The sequence below is a fragment of the Sinohyriopsis cumingii genome, chromosome 17 (genome assembly GCF_028554795.1).
Source record: "Sinohyriopsis cumingii isolate HCF-2022 chromosome 17, ASM2855479v2, whole genome shotgun sequence".
Taxonomy (NCBI): Eukaryota; Metazoa; Mollusca; class Bivalvia; order Unionida; family Unionidae; genus Sinohyriopsis; species Sinohyriopsis cumingii.
This window is the reverse complement of record NC_142977.1, coordinates 27,932,847-27,950,853: the sequence shown is the minus strand read 5'-3', so window position 1 is coordinate 27,950,853 and position 18,007 is coordinate 27,932,847. Positions and strand designations below refer to the sequence as shown.

The following is an 18,007-nucleotide window of genomic DNA, read 5'->3' as shown; positions in this document are numbered from 1 at the left end:
GAATTTTTTGTTGTTAGGTCTGGAGCCACCTTGAGGACATGGAGCAGATTCTTCTGCATCCATATCCTCAAAGTCTCCAAACCTATTGTGCAGTTTTATTGGGTCATCAGACCCTTTTTGCTGCCTATTTCCTGTCGACTTTTTCTTACTCTTTGGTGATTTTGATGGTGGAGGATTGTTGAACGTTGTTTGCGTCGATGTTGAGTTTTTTGGGGGTTTGTAATGCGATATGTTCGAGACGGAAGGGGATTCAGGTGGGTCTGTTTGGGTTTGGGCGTCTTTCGTTGCTTTTTGATTGCTTTTTACTATGGTTGAGAAGGATGGGCCGGGGAGTGATGTTCTATTTTGTACAAGCTTCCTGGCCTCTGGATACGGGATGTTGGATGTGTATTTGATCCTTTGGATTTCCTTCTCCTGTTTCCATATATCGCAATCTTTTGAATTTGCATGGTGTTCCTTGCCGCAGTTGACGCAATGCGGAGTGGCTTTGCACTCGGATTCCCGATGAGAAGGATCTCCACATCGTCCACATACTTGGTTTCTGGAACAGCGGTCTTCATGATGACCGTATTTTTGACATTTGTAGCATCGGAGGGGATTTGGTATGTATACCTCAACCCTAACTTGTAAGAACCCAACTTTGACAACTTTAGGTACCGTTGGTCTGTTGAAGGTGAGTATAATGGTGTTGGTGTCTTGCAGATCGTTGTTTCGTTTGATACGAATCCTACGAACTGCAGTGACACCTTCACTTTTCATCCCCTCTACGATGTCTTTGTCGCTGACTCCAGCCAAGTCACGGCAACGAATGACGCCTTTTGATGTATTTAGAGATGTGTGTGCGAAACAAGTCACTGGGATGTCATGAAATACTTGAATTTTTTGAATGTTCTCAGTGTGTGCTTTACGTTCGCACTCCACAAGCAGACCACCTGATTTAATCTTTTTAACGCTTTTTGGTTTGCCGACTAATCCAAGTATAGTCTTTTCGATTATAAATGGCGATAGTGCGGCTAGGGGTTTGGTTTCATCTTTTGATTTGATGACCATGAAGCGAGGAAACGATTCCACACTACATGGTTCATCATCTGAGTCAGTTCCCGTTTTGGTACGTTTATTTTGATTTTTTTGATTTTCCATTTTGGCTTGAAAAAAAAATTCAGCACCCGTGCTCCCCACCCACCAAGGAGCCGGAGAGAGTGAGGTAAGCGGTTTCGTGGCATCTTTTGACTGTATGACCATGAAGCGTGGAAATGACTCCACACTACATGGTTCGTCGTCAGAGTCAGATAAAGGTTTAGATCTCGTTTTGATTTTTTTTTAATTATCCATGATGGCTAGATTAATAATTCAGCACCCGTGCTCCCCCCCCACCAAGGGGACACTTTGCAAGTGCCAGGGATACACAAATGCCATACTCAGTTGATAAAATTAACTTTGATTGACGCTGAAGTCGCCAATTTATAAGGTCGGTAAAATCACCCCCCGATTGACCCGTTAAGCCACCGCCTTCTAGGAAGTCTTCTAAGACTTGGAAAAGGGAAAGATAAAGGAATAGAATATAGGGGCAACGGTGGTATCAAGAGAGATACAAGCAGACAGATAAAGAAGGTGAGAAAGTAAATAAAGACTTCCTAGGGCTCAGCCTAACCTGCCGATTTGTCGGAACCGGGCCCATCCCGACCACCCGTCTAAGAGAAGTAGAGGCCAAAGTAGTGTATTGCATGGAAAGCCTCTGCTCAACTATCAGGATCCTTTCCTCCTCCAACACGGGACGCAAGCCACGGCAAACAGGTTGCCTCTACTTAGTCGCCTTTTACGACACGTAGCGAGGCACGTCGGGTCAATTCTACAACCCCGGACCCGCAGGGGGAACCTTGAAAGGAAAGTAGATAACAAAGTTAAAAGTGCATGAAGAGCAATTATCAAAACAAAGTTTTCAATACCAAAAGTTGTATAACATGAAATAATGAAAACCAACTAGTTTTGTACAATTCAACAAATCACTGAATTCTCTATAATACAAAATGAACATTTAAAAAGAACTTAACAGTATTGTGAATTAAACACAAAAGGTCCATCACTAGTCCTAATGAATTAAATTCCAGTGGTGTTAGAAACAAATTCACCTCCGAATGTATGGATGTTTTTAGTCGCCTGTGATATGGAGATGTGCCAATAGTCTTTTGATGAATTACAAGGGTTTTATCTGACTATAGTATGATTCAAATAATATAATCCAGGATATCCTTATCTGAATTCACATAATTCCAAGTTAATGTTCAAGTACGAGAATATTATAGATGAATACTTTGATATATCCAATGAATAATAATTTGAATAGATAAATGAACCCAAATCAAATAATGAGCACAACAGTAAGACTGAAATATGCTAGGATGGGTAAATTCTCAAGTAAACGAGACCAAATGAATATGGCACAAACACAGAACTAGGGTGAGGGGCACAAATTTATTCCTAGAACAACCTAAGTTGTCAATAAGATAAAATCTGTTACTAAAAGGAAGAACATCAGTGAAACATCGGGTACATGGGGGAATAGCAGTATCCTAGACTGCTGAGTAACAGGTGGACTAGACGGGATTCTTACGTTCATTATTTTCTTTCCAAGGTTTTTTGCAACATGCCATATATCATGAGAGTGTTTGATGGTGGGATAGGACATTTCTGAAATTAATAAAATAAACACAATAAGAAAATGCAGTGCCTAATGAGGAAAAACTAAAATCCAGTAATATAATCATCGCAAACAAATTTTGCAATTGTTTACGAATACACATAAAAGAATATAATTATTAAAAAAATCACAAGTCAGTATAATGAGAAATTTATGTAAGTGTATGGATGTATAACTTGTGCTATAATGTGGTCTGAAAAGTATGGTGATATTTGCAAACAAAACAAAATAACTCACTCATAACTGATCCAATTCGTACATGAGCGTCTGTCACCACCTCCTTCATTTTTATTCCTCTCTCATTCAGTTCTGTCATGGCTTTCTGAAAACCGGCCTTTTCTAGGGCTGGTGATTTTCTATGAACCATCCTTTTGTCCAGTGTGTGAACAGTCAATATTTTTTTGCTGACATCCTCCATTATTGTGTAGGAACAGTACTGGGCTGAATGGCCTGGAGAGTCATTGCGCCCATCACCTTAAGGATGAAGATGAAGATGATTGTTTTTTTTTTAACGGCGCATCAGCACTCTTAGGCTATTTAGCGCCAAACAAAGTGTTACTTGTGTAATCTTTTAAAACTTATAAAAGGTTCTACATCGACCAGCGATATAAAAGAACAAATGGTTGAAATTAAAAACGGTAAGATGGTAACGGTGCAAAATAAAGCTTCCCGATCAACGGGAGATGTAAAAAAGATGAATAGGTATTAAAATGGGACGGAATGTATATTGCATAAAACTGCACAAGGTGATAGCATAAAAGTCAGAGTTTAGAGTAAATATTTACGGCTTTCAAGAACTCGATAATACGAGTGATGTTTATATTATCAAAAAGTTCTTTCATATCATGCACAACGTAATAACGATCGCGCGTAGGTTGTAGGTCAAAGCACTCTATCATAAAGTGCTTGACAGTGAATGGTTCATTGCAAGAAACGCACTCTGGTGGGTCTTCACCTTTTAGTATGTGGGTGTGGGTGATAAAAGTATGACCAATTCGGATTCTTGCAATGACTACCTCCTCCCTACGAATGGTTCTGTAGGAAGGAGTCCATTCTCCTAGAGTTGGTTTGATTGCATGAAGTTTGTTATTTACAGCATCATTCCATGATGCCTGCCACTTCTGACGTAAGAACTTTCTGATACAAGGTTTAAAATCTGTATATGGTATTTTAAAATCAGATGGTTCTTGAGAAAGGGCCATTTTAGCAGCGCGATCTGCTTTTTCGTTACCTTTAATACCAATGTGGCTAGGTAACCAACAGTATATTATATTGTGGGAGACACTCAGCTCGGTATTTTTTACGAGTATGTTTTTCAATAATGGGTTCTCCAGTTTTCTATTGTGTAGTGACTGAAGTACTGATAGCGAGTCGGAGAAGATGATACAGTTTGAAATACGATTCTTTTCTATATGTTGCAGAGCAAGGTCTATTGCTCTGATTTCGGCTGTAAAAATTGATGCTCCATTTGGTAAGCGAACTTGCGTTGTGTGATTTCCACATACAAAGGCTGCAGCAGCCTTTTCCTCATCCTTTGATCCATCAGTGTAAATTCTCGTGTAGTTTTTAAATTCGGTGAGGAGTTCATGGTAAGAGTTGTGGAAGATAGAAGGGTTTGTTTCGGATTTTTTTCCATCGTGTAGCGTAAAACGTACTTTTGGTTGTTTAATTAGCCAGGGTGGTGTTTCGGAGCTGGATGTTTTCTGAATTTTTGAAAGATCTATATTTGTAGTGTCAAGGCTGGATGATATTCTAATGCCAAAGGAAGGTATGGCGTTTGGTTTATTTTCGTATAAAGTTTTGTATTTGGGTTGAAAAACAGCCGAAAAAGCAGGATTCAGAGGGTTTGATTTTAATTTGAGAGCATACTGTGCTGAAAGCATTTCTCTACGATGCGATAACGGTGGTTCATTCGCCTCAGCTAGAAGGCTTTCACACGGGTATGTTTTAAATGCTCCCAGAGCCAGTCTTATTCCCTGATGATGAATTGGATCAAGCATTTTAAGATACGATTTTCTGGCAGAACCATACACAACGCAACCATAGTCTAGTTTGGAGCGAATAAACGTTCTATATAAATTCAGGATGACTTTTCTATCAGCACCCCAGTCAGTGTGTGCTACTACTTTAAGTAGGTCAAGTGCTTTTAAGCATTTGGCTTTCAAGTTTTTTAGGTGTGGAATAAAGGTCAGTTTTCTGTCAAAGATAATACCCAAAAATTTTGTTTCCTCAACAACTGGAATAGGTGTTCCGTCCAGCGTGAGTTTAGGTTCATCGTGGTGTCGTCGTAATTGACAGAAATGCATACATACAGTTTTTGATTTCGAGAATTTGAAACCGTTCGTACTAGACCAATTTTGAATCTTGTTGATATTTTGCTGTAGTTGTCTTTCAATTGTATGCATGTGCTTTGACCGATAACATATGAGAAAATCATCAACATATAGTGAGCAATCCACACCAGGAGTCAAACACTTGGTGATGTTATTAATTTTGATATTGAAAAGTGTCACAGATAAAATACTGCCCTGGGGCACACCCATCTCTTGCTCGTGCAAATCTGAGAGAGTACAGCCCACTCGTACCTTGAATTCTCTGTCGGAGAGGAAGTTGGATATGAAAGAGGGCAGACGGCCTTTTAGACCTAGATCGTGCAGGTCTTTTAGTATCCCGTACTTCCATGTTGTGTCATAGGCCTTTTCTAAATCAAAGAAAACCGCTACTAAATGTTCTTTCTTGATAAATGCATCGCGAATGAATGTTTCTAGTCTAACCAGATGATCGTTGGTGCTCCGTCCATAACGAAAGCCACTTTGGAAAGGAGATATTAAATTGTTAGTTTCCAGGTACCATACAAGCCGAGAATTGATCATTCGTTCCATTGTTTTGCACATGCAGCTTGTGAGTGCAATAGGTCGATAGTTGGTAGGATCTTCACTATCTTTACCGGGTTTGGGAACTGGTATTACTGTTGCTTCTTTCCATATTTTAGGTAGGTTACCAGTAATCCATAAATCATTGAAGAGTTTTAAAAGAGATGTTAAAGATGATTCTGGAAGATGTTTTAAAAACTGGTAATGTATTTTGTCAGGCCCAGCGGAAGTATCATGGGCCTTGTCTAAAGCCTCCATAAGTTCTGATAGTGAAAACAGCTGGTTGTAGCTTTCCGAGTTGTTGGATGTGAATTTTAAACGTGACTTTTCTTTTTGAGTTTTCAATTTTTGGAAGGCTTCGGAATAATTAGATGATGACGAATTTTTAGAGAATGTATCAGCAAGAACATTTACTATGTCACGTTTTGAGCTAAGATTGTTATTGTTCACTTTTAGATGTCGGAAAGAATTGTGTTTTCTCTTTCCGTTTATTTTTCGGATCGTGTCCCAAACTTTCTTAATTGAGGAACGAGAGTTTAAAGAGGAAACATATTTCATCCATGATGCTCGTTTACTTTCTTTGATTGTGCGGCTAGCTTTGGCCCGGAGAATACGATATTTACTTAAATTCTCGGGCGTCGGATGATTGTTAAATTTTTTCAAGGCTTCTCGGCGTTGCCGTATGGCTTCCTTACATTCCTTAGTGAGCCAAGGTTTTAGGGTTCTTTTACAGTTTGCTGAGGACTTGGGGATAGCTTCTTCTGCAATGTCGGTTAAAATAGATGTAAAATGCTGAATGGGGTCGTTAACATTGAAAACTGTATCCTCATTCAGCCTGGTTTTACAGAGTGTTTCGAATTTGGCCCAGTCGGCCTTCTTTAAATTCCATTGTGGAATTACTTCATCAATTGTAGAGTTATGATTTACAAGGGAGATTGGGAAGTGATCGCTGCTGTGAAGGTCATCAGCGACCTTCCATTCATAGTCCAAAAGCAGCGAAGGAGAACAAATTGTCAAATCGATGCATGTGTATGTACCCGTGCCTGGGTGTAAATATGTAGGTGTTTTGGTATTATATAGACACAGATCGTGTCTAGAAATAAAGTCTTCAACTTTGTGACCTCTGTCACTTACATGATTCGATCCCCATAAAATGTTATGGGCATTAAAATCCCCGAGTAAAACAAAGGGTGCGGGAAGCTGTTGAACAAGATTATCGAGTTCGTTTGGTACTAGGTTAGTGTTTGGTGGTAAATAAATAGAGCAAAATGTAATCACTCGATGTAGAGTGACGCTTACAGCAATGGCTTGTAAATTGGTGTTTAAAGTAATGAAACTATGAGGAGCTCTGTTGTTCACAATAACAGAAACTCCTCCTGATGCCCTGTCAACATTTGGAGAGCAGGTGTTAAACAGGGAGTAGTTTTTAAATGTGATATTGTCTGTATCTTTCAAGAAGGTTTCTTGAAGGCATAGTACCGTCACCTTAAGGAAGAAATGGAAGAGAATAGTTGAAGAAAAGAGAGAAAAATTAAAAGTCATATTTCCAATGTTATTTAAAAGACCAAATATGAATTAATTTGCACTTGTATGGATTTCAAACAAATCTTCAACAATTGGGGTGGCTCACTGAGCTGACTGATCCAATTATGAACAATTCTGTTATAACTAGCTTAAAATGTCTGGTAGCCTGATGTTCATCTACCGCAATACCAACATCCAGTTACAGTTGGTTATTTTGATTTTGTGATTTGCCCAACTGGCTTTTATTCTCCATTGCTGATGATTCTTATCGATGACTGCAGTCAGCATTGGGCTTCTGTCCATAGAGTATAAATATTATTTAGCAATGCAAGTTATGAAGTTCTACTTAGTGAGATTTATACATCAAAATTATGTCAGGGCTGTTCCATTAAAACATACATGGTACCCAGGAAAGGCACTTTTAAAGTGGAGTACTCACCCATAGATGTAATTTAGAAATTTGTTATCATTTTAAAATGCTCTCTGTGAAATCGAAGTATCCTGGCATATATTTTTTTTTATAACTGCGTTCCTTGGGTACCATGATGGTTAACATAGAACATACATCGTATAATCTGAAATTTATACATCATTATAATGCAGTATCACAATAAATAAGTATGCTCCGTATCTCCAGTGGACAGCATGATAAGTATTATATGTACATTTTAACATCATAATGTTTCATTTTACCTAATACCACTAATTCTTGGTCCTGAAATGATGCCAAAACTTGTTGCTTATGCTCCTCCCAGAAAGTGTCTATAATTGGGACCAAATAGGTGCCCTGGATATCATGGAATGTTGAGGCTCAGAGGAACTTCATGTTCATCATTCGAGCCCATAGGGCTAATTTTCCGTAGTTATTTCCTGATGTCAAGATTGTGGTGGCTGTTAGGAAATCCCCACTGTGTAGTCTCCTATTCATAACTGGCTGTAAGCACCATCTGTGCGTGATGTGTCCACCGGCACATACCTAAAGTGATAAAGTGAGGAACAAAAAGTACATAATTAAACTTAATTATTCAATACAATGGAACATCGAGCACAATAGTGTCAACTTGTTTTAGAGTGTCTAGGATGAATACTGAGATTTCTCATGTACCAGAACACAAGATATGTAATATTTGGATACACTTTTAAGTAAAATATATTCTTGACTGTTCCGGAAACCCAAATTCATCAAAACTCATAGATTCCATTAATGTTTTGAACCTCAAACAGTCTGTTAACCAACCCACATATAAACATGGTCACATTTTAGACTGGATTCTTCATAGACTGGATGATAACATTCTACGGTCCTCCCTGGTATCCCATGACCTTGCATCAGATCACCTCTGCATTATATGCTATCTTGACGTATCAGTCCACAACCCTCTACCTGTATCTGCTACTAAGAGAAACATCAGTATGATACATAGAACCAAACTAATGCACGACATCCAAGCATACCTAACAACTTGCTTACCTTGTACAGCAGAACAACTCGATAACTGCCTGCATTCATTGCTCGACAAACATGCTCCAGCTACCAAGTCCAGAGTATCAATTCAAAAGTGTTCTCCATGGTATAGCAGTGTTAGGGACCAGCTTCACACTGCTAAAACAGACAGCCGTATAGCTGAGAGGCTTCGGCTTTCCACCAGACTCACTATTCATAAGCAAATATATGAAGCTGCTAAGAAGAATGTCACAAATATAGTCAATGCAGCGAAATCAGCCCACTACACTACTAAGATCATGGAAAGTTCCAGCCGAAAAGAGCTCTTTGTGATTACTAACAAGCTAATGTCAAGGAACAAATCTACACGACTTACAACTACCTTCTCTCCAGTCGACCTTCCGGACATGTTTGCAAATTTCTTCCGTGACAGAGTACAAACCATTAGAGATAAGCTTGACACCACAATTTCAATTGACTCATCATCACTATACAGTTAGGATACAGAATTTGAGCGGCAACCATTAGCAGCATTTGAACCTGTCTCTATGGAATTCCTATATACGATCCTGATGAAGTGTGCGCCAAAGTCATGTGAACTTAATGCAATTCCAACATCACTGCTCCTTGAGTGCTTAGATCCAGTATTGCCATCAATAACTGATGTTATTAATACCTCTGTCTCATCTGGGGGATTCCCATCATTTTTCAAAACTCCATTGTAAAGCCTCTGCTGAAGAAACCAACACTAGACCATAACGATTTGAAGAACTATCGCCCAGTTTCTAATCTCCCATTCATATGAAAAATCTTAGAAAAGGTTGTTCTATCCCAGCTTGTATCTCATCTGAATTCAAACCGTCTTTATAGCAATGTACAATCTGCATATCGCCCTTGCCACAGTACTGAAACTACTCTTCTAAAAGTAGTTAATGACATTCTCTCTGCGTTAGACAGCGGAAAGATTACAGTCCTCACCGTCCTTGATTTGTCAGCAGCATTTGACACAATAGACCATGATATATTAGTTCACCATCTCCAGCATGTATTTGGCATTCATGATGCAGCCTTACTGTGGTTCAACTCCTACTTGGTCAACAGGACACAAATTGTATCTGCAGATGGAATACACTCCAGCCCAGTTGATCTATGTTGTGGTGTTCCACAGGGGTCTGTTATTGGACCTGTTCTCTTCATTCTGTGCACTCAGCTGCTCTCAAGTAGTATAGATCATCATCCAGTGTCTCACCAAGTGTACGCTGATGACACCCAAGTATGCAAATCTAGCCACCAAAGTGAAGTTGATGCTACCATCCAAGGTGAAGATAGGAGTATTTTTGATGTGAAATCATGGATGGCATGTAACAAGCTGCAGATGAATGATGATAAAACTGAGGCCATTCTGATCACAACACAAAGACTTTCTCATTGACAACTCAAACAATAAATATCAGCAACACCAACATTAAATTCACACAATCAGTACGAAACCTTGGTGTTACTTTGGACAGTACTCACATTGCACCAACACGTCATGAACATATGCAAGGTTGCTTTTCTTGAGCTGAGACGCATCAGCTCCATTTGCAAATATCTTTGAGTTGATGCCACTAAAACACGTGTGTGTTCATTATTACTTTCAAGACTGGACTATTGTAACTCTATTATGTCTGGTTCATCTCAATATCTGCTCCAGAAACTTCAAAACACAGCTGCTCGGATCATACTTAGAGTACCATGATCAGAACACACCTCCCTGCTGCTCTGTACCCTACACTAGCTATCCATTCAATCCTGAATCAAACACAAATTTTTTTCTCTGTTACATTTCACTGTCGGACTCTAGTCCAACATGCCTATCCAACCTCATCCATGTGTATATACCGGCAAGATACTTACGCTCTTCTGCTGACAATCGTATACTCATTATTCCCACTATGAAATAACGTCATATGGACAGCTTTCTTTTGCATACAAGAGCCCAACAATGTGGAATGAATTGCCCACTGAACTGATACAAAGACACTGGTCACATTCAAGGGTGCTCTCAAAACTCACTTATTTTGACTGCAAGAACAAAATTAAAGACCTAATGTTTCCTACCTGATTGATTGATTGATTTATTTTTAACGGCGCATCGGCACTGTTAGGCTATTTAGCGCCAAACAAAGTGTTATTTCTATAATCTTTTAAAACTTATAAAAGGTCCTATATCGACCAGCGATATAAAAGAACAAATGGTTGAAATTAAAAAACGGTAAGATGATAACGGTGCAAAATAAAGGTTCCCGCTCAACGGGAGATGTAAAAATGATCAATAGGTATTAAAATGGGACGGTATATATATTGCATAAAACTGCACAAGGTGATAGCACAAAAGTCAGAGTTTAGAGTAAATATTTACGGCTTTCAAGAACTCTATAATACGAGTGATGTTTATATTATCAAAAAGTTCTTTCATGTCATGCACAATGTAATAACGATCGCGCGTTGGTTGTAGGTCAAAGCACTCTATCATAAAGTGCTTGACAGTGAATGGTTCATTGCAAGAAACGCACTCTGGTTTCCTACCTGAAATATTCTCAGCATGTTTTTGTTTTTTTAATGTTTTCTAATTTCATGATGTTTGTTTTTGTAATCATATCATTATGTTTTTATCTTATAGGTGTTGTCTAATCTTGTAAAGCGCTTAGAGCTTCTAAAGATTAGGCGCTATACAAAGTCCTCATTATTATAATTATTCTCTCAAGGTCCAGTTTCATTAAATATGTGAAAAAGATGATGGTTGTTATATACGTTTTATACAGTAGTAACTAGAATTGTGTGGATCACTTATTTAATAGTGCATGTTTTGCAGCATTTAGCATGCATGCATACATCCTTACAAAGAGAAGATAAAATTTGGAACAAAATTTGATTGTTATGGCTTACTTGTTCCTTGAGTCAGTGTTTAGAGAACCCTTTGTTTTCATCAATGACTGTCAGTTTTCATTATTCAGAATAATTTAGACTCTAGACTTTGAATAAATGCTTTTGTTTATTTCCATTTTTAAAATGCCATTAACAACTTGGCAAAAGGATACTAACCAATGCCGTGAAGAAAGTTAATTTTTTTAAATGAAACAGTCAAAATGTAGACTATACTGAACATACCCATGTTAAATACAAAGCTGATCCAACAAACTCTTCCTCAATGGAGACTTTCTGGAGACATTCTGGTGTTCTGCATTTTTCAATATGTGTCAAAGCCAGGTTTTTGATCTGTGTCAAAAATGTTAAACACACAGTTGTTTCTGACAATCGCTGACAGTCCGGCTCATTCCTGATTTTATCAACACCAGGTCCAATATGTTCATTTTCTGACTCTGACTCAGATTGTTCGATCTCCCCTGTCTCTAGCTCCATACCAAATGCTACTTCTTCATAAGCCATCTCCTCAACTCCATCATTAACCTCATCTGGTCTGGAATATGTCAATTGAAAAATGTAATCATCTTTGGTAAAAACATGGACTTCAACATTCCACCATCATATTTTATATTAACCATAGGTCATCGGATGCCTGAATGTGATGTAATATGTATGGAACTTCATAAACCAATTAACAAGACAGGAAAACTACCCATCTTTTTTTCTCTTGTAGTCTCACTAACAGGATGGCCATTATAGAAGGGCTCTATCAAAAGTTATGATGCATCGTCTCTTTTTCACTGAACTGTAATTTTTACCCAAACAAAATTATGGTTGAGTGAGTCTTAAAACAAAGTGGTTCAACAAATTTGAATTGGATGGCTAAATTACAATAACTTTAATTACTCTGAATTAACTCTAGCTTTTACTAAATAGAATAATTATATAACTTACAGTTACTTACAGGACCGCTGTTATATTAAAACTGGGTTCGTACTCTGAATCACTGTCATCACCATCTGCATCTGTTACCTCTGTCACATCAATTGTCAAGCTGTAATATATATATATATATATATATATATATATATATATATATATATATATATATATATATATATATATATACATTTACAAATATTAGAAATTTACTATTAAAACTATGCCTTTATACAAGGCTTTAACATGTATGAGACACTTGCCAACTAGACTATTCTCCATATTTTCATCAGACAGCTTAAGAACATACAAGACTACTTATGAAATAATTTATTACATATCAGACTTACTTGAGGGGGTCAACAAAAAAGTCAGATAATTGCTTCTTTTCTTCAGTTCTGCCTGTTCTGGTGATTCTTCTCTGGGTAAGTTCGCATTTCCTGAAGCAAATAATCACAAGATTAGATTTAGCCACCTGTAAATGCTAAACATTTTATTTTGCCAGCACAAGGTACCCAATATTTTATTCCACTTTAAGCTAGTTTGGTACACAGGCATGAGTGTCACAATAATTATCTCAAGTCACATGAAGTATGTTGTGTAGTGTATGACTTAACTTGGACATGTGGGTCCCAATAATTAGTTGAAGTCACACCAAACATTTAGTTACTATACGGCAGTGGTTCACAAACTTTTTTCGGGCCAGCAGCGCCTTGGTTATCCTCAGTGTCCCCCCCCCCCCAACCTTACCCCGTTAAAAGCATTATTCAGCATTAGCACCCCCTCAGTAATCCCACCCCTCATGCTCCCCACTTTGTGAACCACTGCTATATACGATAAAATATATTTGGAAAATACATTTAAAGTTAAATTTCATTGGTGAAATATGAATCTCTCTCTCTCTCTCTCAAACACATACAAAAACATACAAATTATTTAATATGACTGTGATAGACTAATTCCTTCCAAAATTTTAGATGTAAAAATAATTGGTCTCTGAAATAAAAATGTATAGTCTGTGATGTCCAGCTTAAGTAATATCCAGCTGATGACTTGCTCACTTTCAAGTATATCTGTTGAGGGCCAGGTACTTTTGTTTTTCTTTTTTGCTTTCAGTTTCCTGTCAAGGGTTTTCTTTTGGTATTTTTATAGCACTTTCAACGCTTTATTGGCTCTATGCTTCTGAGGAAATCCAAGGTTAGTGCTCTTCCCAAGGAGACACCAGGGCAGCTGACAGTCTCACCGGGGGTGGGATGGTATTAAACCTGCAGCCTTTTAATATGTATAAAATTTACTGTCATTTTTTAAGGACTTAGTTATTAACCTAAAAAACAATTACAACTTTACACCGTATCCTAAGTATTAAAAGTGAATACAATAATTTCTAGGTATAATGAACACCTATTCATTATGAGACAGAACATATATGAACAAGGATGTAACATTCAGACAATGAAACATAACATTCATGATAGTTATTTCATTATGTTCACTGCAACCGATTACTGAATTTTAAGAAGCTATTAAAAACGTATATTATACTTGCCCATTGTCTTCAAAATTACTGCTATCAGTTCCCATCATTTCTACACCAGATACATGTGGCTCACTTGAACATAGAGGAAATTTACTTCTTATACATACAATTAAAATCAGTTCTCGAGATATGGCATCTTATAATTATCTCAATATTTTGTTTTAAATTAAATGTGTCATATGTGCATTCAACATGAACTAAGTGGATAGATGCGAAGAGGGTGTTAGCAAGAACTGCATGTGGGAAATAGATATAAATGGGAAACAGCATAAAGAAAGCGTATGTGATATGTAATCACAATTTCAAACTATACAATCACTGGTTCTCAAACTATTCATTTACCTGTAGTGAGGGAAGTGGAAGGTGGAGGAAAAACAGCTGGGTTAGCCAGCACAGTATACTAGAACTTTTTTGCCTAACCAAAACAATTACAGTAAAGATTGCCTTTTCCCATGCATCAGGTAGCACAGTTGAGGCACCCTATCCCACTTCTGAGAAAGTGAAATTCATGGTATTTTGTTTTCTTCTAGCTCAAACTAAGAAAAGTATGAAGTGGGGACTCAACCTGCTGCAACTGTTTTAAAAATTTCCTTTTATCAGCATTGTATTTGTTACATTATTGTTTTCAGTAACATGACAACTGTAGCAACCACTCCCCCCAAAAAGAAAATTCTGCAAGAAATTTTTAATTTTTACATTCCTGACTCAATAGCAGATACTTCAGATACTGATGGTGTCTTCATTCTCTCTATATGTCGTAAAAGCACTCTGCCAGGTGTTGATGTGAAGCATGAAGATGTACTTGCCAGTGATTCTGCATGCTTTGGCTCATCCTTTGCTACATTCTTTGTAACTTTGTAACTTAAAATATGTAATAAATATTCATTTGTATTATAATTTATATTTTAAATGTTTCTTTGTGATTTGTGTTAAACACTTAGAACTGAAATACTTAATTTGTTAGCAAGGACACATAATAACAGACCAAACAAATTTTGACATAAAATTAAACTAACTTGATTGCAGCTCAAAACTTTAACTGATAAGGTAACAACCTGCCAGCCATATATTCTGGTAGCATTATAATATCTTTTCCTATCTTGACTAGAGATCCTTTTGTAATGGTAGTCAATACAATGCTTTATAATAAATTTACTAGTAAGTAGTTGAAAGATGTACAATAAAATCATAGCATTCAGCCTATCATAGGCATGAGATCAACATTTTACTGGATCAGTTCAACATTCATTTATATAAAAAAAACTACTAACAGTTCAACATTAAACATGTATTATTTGTTCTACATATATACATGAAAAGGCTAATAAACTTGTATGCAAGTAATGTGCATGTCACATTAACATAAGATGTGTGTGTGAGGGAGAGAGATGATATAAATACTGATAACGCTTGTAAATGTATCTTAGTTCCCTCGCCGAATTTAAAATTGACCTTTATGAGCACGCTGTTATAAACAATAAAAATATATTCCACCCCAACATACAATACACAATGCAGTCACCGAGTGAAATAATAAATATTGATCAGCCGATCACATCTATTTTGGGAATATTAGAAAGCAAGTCCTTGTGCAAACATTGTATTAATAAAACAGTGTGCTTTCAAACATACAGTAGGAACACGATATTGAAAAATGGAGAACACTTATACATAGACATCACAGGCACTTGATTCTGGGGAAACTAATGTGTATCACCATATAACACAGACATTTGGCCTACAACAACTTCGCTATTTCAGTGTCTGATGCCAGTCCTAACTCTTCCATCAATGCTCTCCATCGAAAAAACTGGTCCCCAACACGAATCCTTGATAAGTCCCGTTTGGTTTCTCTCACAGTTTTTCGACGTTTCTTCTCGGAAAGTGACAAGCGCGGGCGACCTTTACGTTTTTGACTCTCACGTGTGTCCGCCATTTTTGTTTATAGTAGATATTTAAATTACAACCACGTGACTCATAACCTGCCCACTGGACGAAGATGACGTTTACGTTTTTGTGGTCACGTGAGGCTTTCGTAACAGTTCGTGACCTACAAGTTTCAATTAAAGCGGGCCCCCACAAAAATCACTTTCTCTCGTTTATTTATCAATTACCTAATTGAATCTTCACAAACTCTAGGTGTTTCTGAATTATTTCAGCTTATAAGTCGATACATTTCATTAGTTACATGATCTGTAACATTCACAAAATTACACTCTGCACTATTGTGCCTTTAAGCTACTGCCGCATGCTATTACACTGTCAAAGCGGCATAATGGAATGTCTAAATATGTCATCTACGTATTTATCTTTAACCCGATATACAGTAAAGACAATATATAGTCAACCTATTAGTATCTGAAACATTAAAAATGACGCGGCCATTTAAAAAATATACAGGTTGTAATCAGCCTATCCTAGATACCTTTATCAGCTGTAAAGGTCAAATGGGTTTTCCCCGACTCAATCTGGCAAGGTGAAGTCAAGATGTTCTCATATAAGTAATGTGATAACTGTATACAGACTGAAGTATCACGTCAACCATACGCAATTGTTATTTCTTCTCAACAAAATTATTAAAATCAGACAATAATGACCTATATTCTTTGTCGACTGAATTCGGATTGAGCGTTTCGTAATAGTTTGTTGAATTCATCACATTTTCTGAAACCTGGACTTCTTCACGGTACATCCCATGAGTCGTGCCGTAACCATATTCTAACCCGAGCATCAAGGGAATTCATATGCAACGTGTATGACAACAGTGGCATCACAGTGCTTTTCGCTACTCTGAAATATTTCTATCCCCAAATTTACTGAAATATTTAGCGGTGTACTTCAGACTCGTGCACGTGTTCAAAACGACTGAAGTCTAAATCCTTTCATCCTGTTGTTATAGGGTTTAACGCCATTTTTCAGCACACGATACATGGCGGCCAGTATTAATGGCTGAGGAAGAACCAGAGAAAATCCTGGAAAGAACCACCAACCCACGAGAAGCTACTGGCAAGTTTTCTCACATACGCACATTGGCCGAATCGGAGACTCGAACCCATGCAGACAGTGGTGATATGGCAGTTATCCGTAACGGAGAACGTTTTCGACCACTCGGAGCCCCATTTGATCCTGTTAAAATGTCAGAGGCTAAATCAAAATGGGTTAGCTATCAGCTATCTAAGAGTGTCCATTGGCAAGGCAATTTATTCCAATTGTCTCGGCAATAAAGAAGACGCTCGTTTTGCTGTGTCCTAACGCATTAGAGTCTAATGATTAGACCAAAAAGTCAAATTATCATCTGGCTGTCATTCGACATTTGACCAAATATGACAATTTTCTATTTAGATAATATTTCAAGCTAATGGGCGTTACATTGCAATGGGTGACCGCAGTGAAGCTATGGTGTGGTGAAAATTATCAAGCTTCCCTATTAACGGGATATGTTAATGGCGTATATAAAGGACAATAAGATTGGTTTAACGGCTCACCAACACTATTAGACTATTTACCGCCGTAGAAAGTATTACATACGATTATTTAAAGCTGATAAAAAGAAATTACAAGAAAAGTGAAACTAGGGTGAAGACGTGTATCACTGCTGGTTACAAATGTGCCAATGAAATACCGATAATGGATTTTACTGCACAGCATCTAACACCAACAAAACGCAAGATCATAAATTAAACCTAATAAGGTTTACTAACAACGATGAAATACAAGGCCCCACCCACCCCCAAAAAGATTGTTCTGAAACAACGAGTTGCCGATAAACTAGGAATGCAATTATTCTTTGTAATGTGTAGAAGATCAACATTAAAAAATATATATCAACAGTACGATTGGCTCTTGAAATAGGTTGCATACAAACATAATGTTCGAATAAATGTTAACTTCCTTCAATATATTGAAAATAGAAGTAATATTTACCATAATAAAAAGTTCCTTCATTTACTGAACATTGTACGATTCACGTGTAGGATGGAGATACAACCAATCAAGTACTTCGCGTTGAATTGTTCATTGCAATAAACGCACTCGGGCGGATTTTCATCCTTCGGTAAGCATAAGTAGCAAGCTGAGTAACT

At 37.4% G+C, this 18,007-nt stretch overlaps 1 pseudogene; it reads right to left on the bottom strand.

The window, feature by feature from the left end:
* Window positions 1-8,023, bottom strand: part of LOC149778314 (uncharacterized) — a 146,944-nt pseudogene extending 138,921 nt beyond the window's left edge.
* Window positions 8,024-18,007: the final 9,984 nt, after the last annotated feature.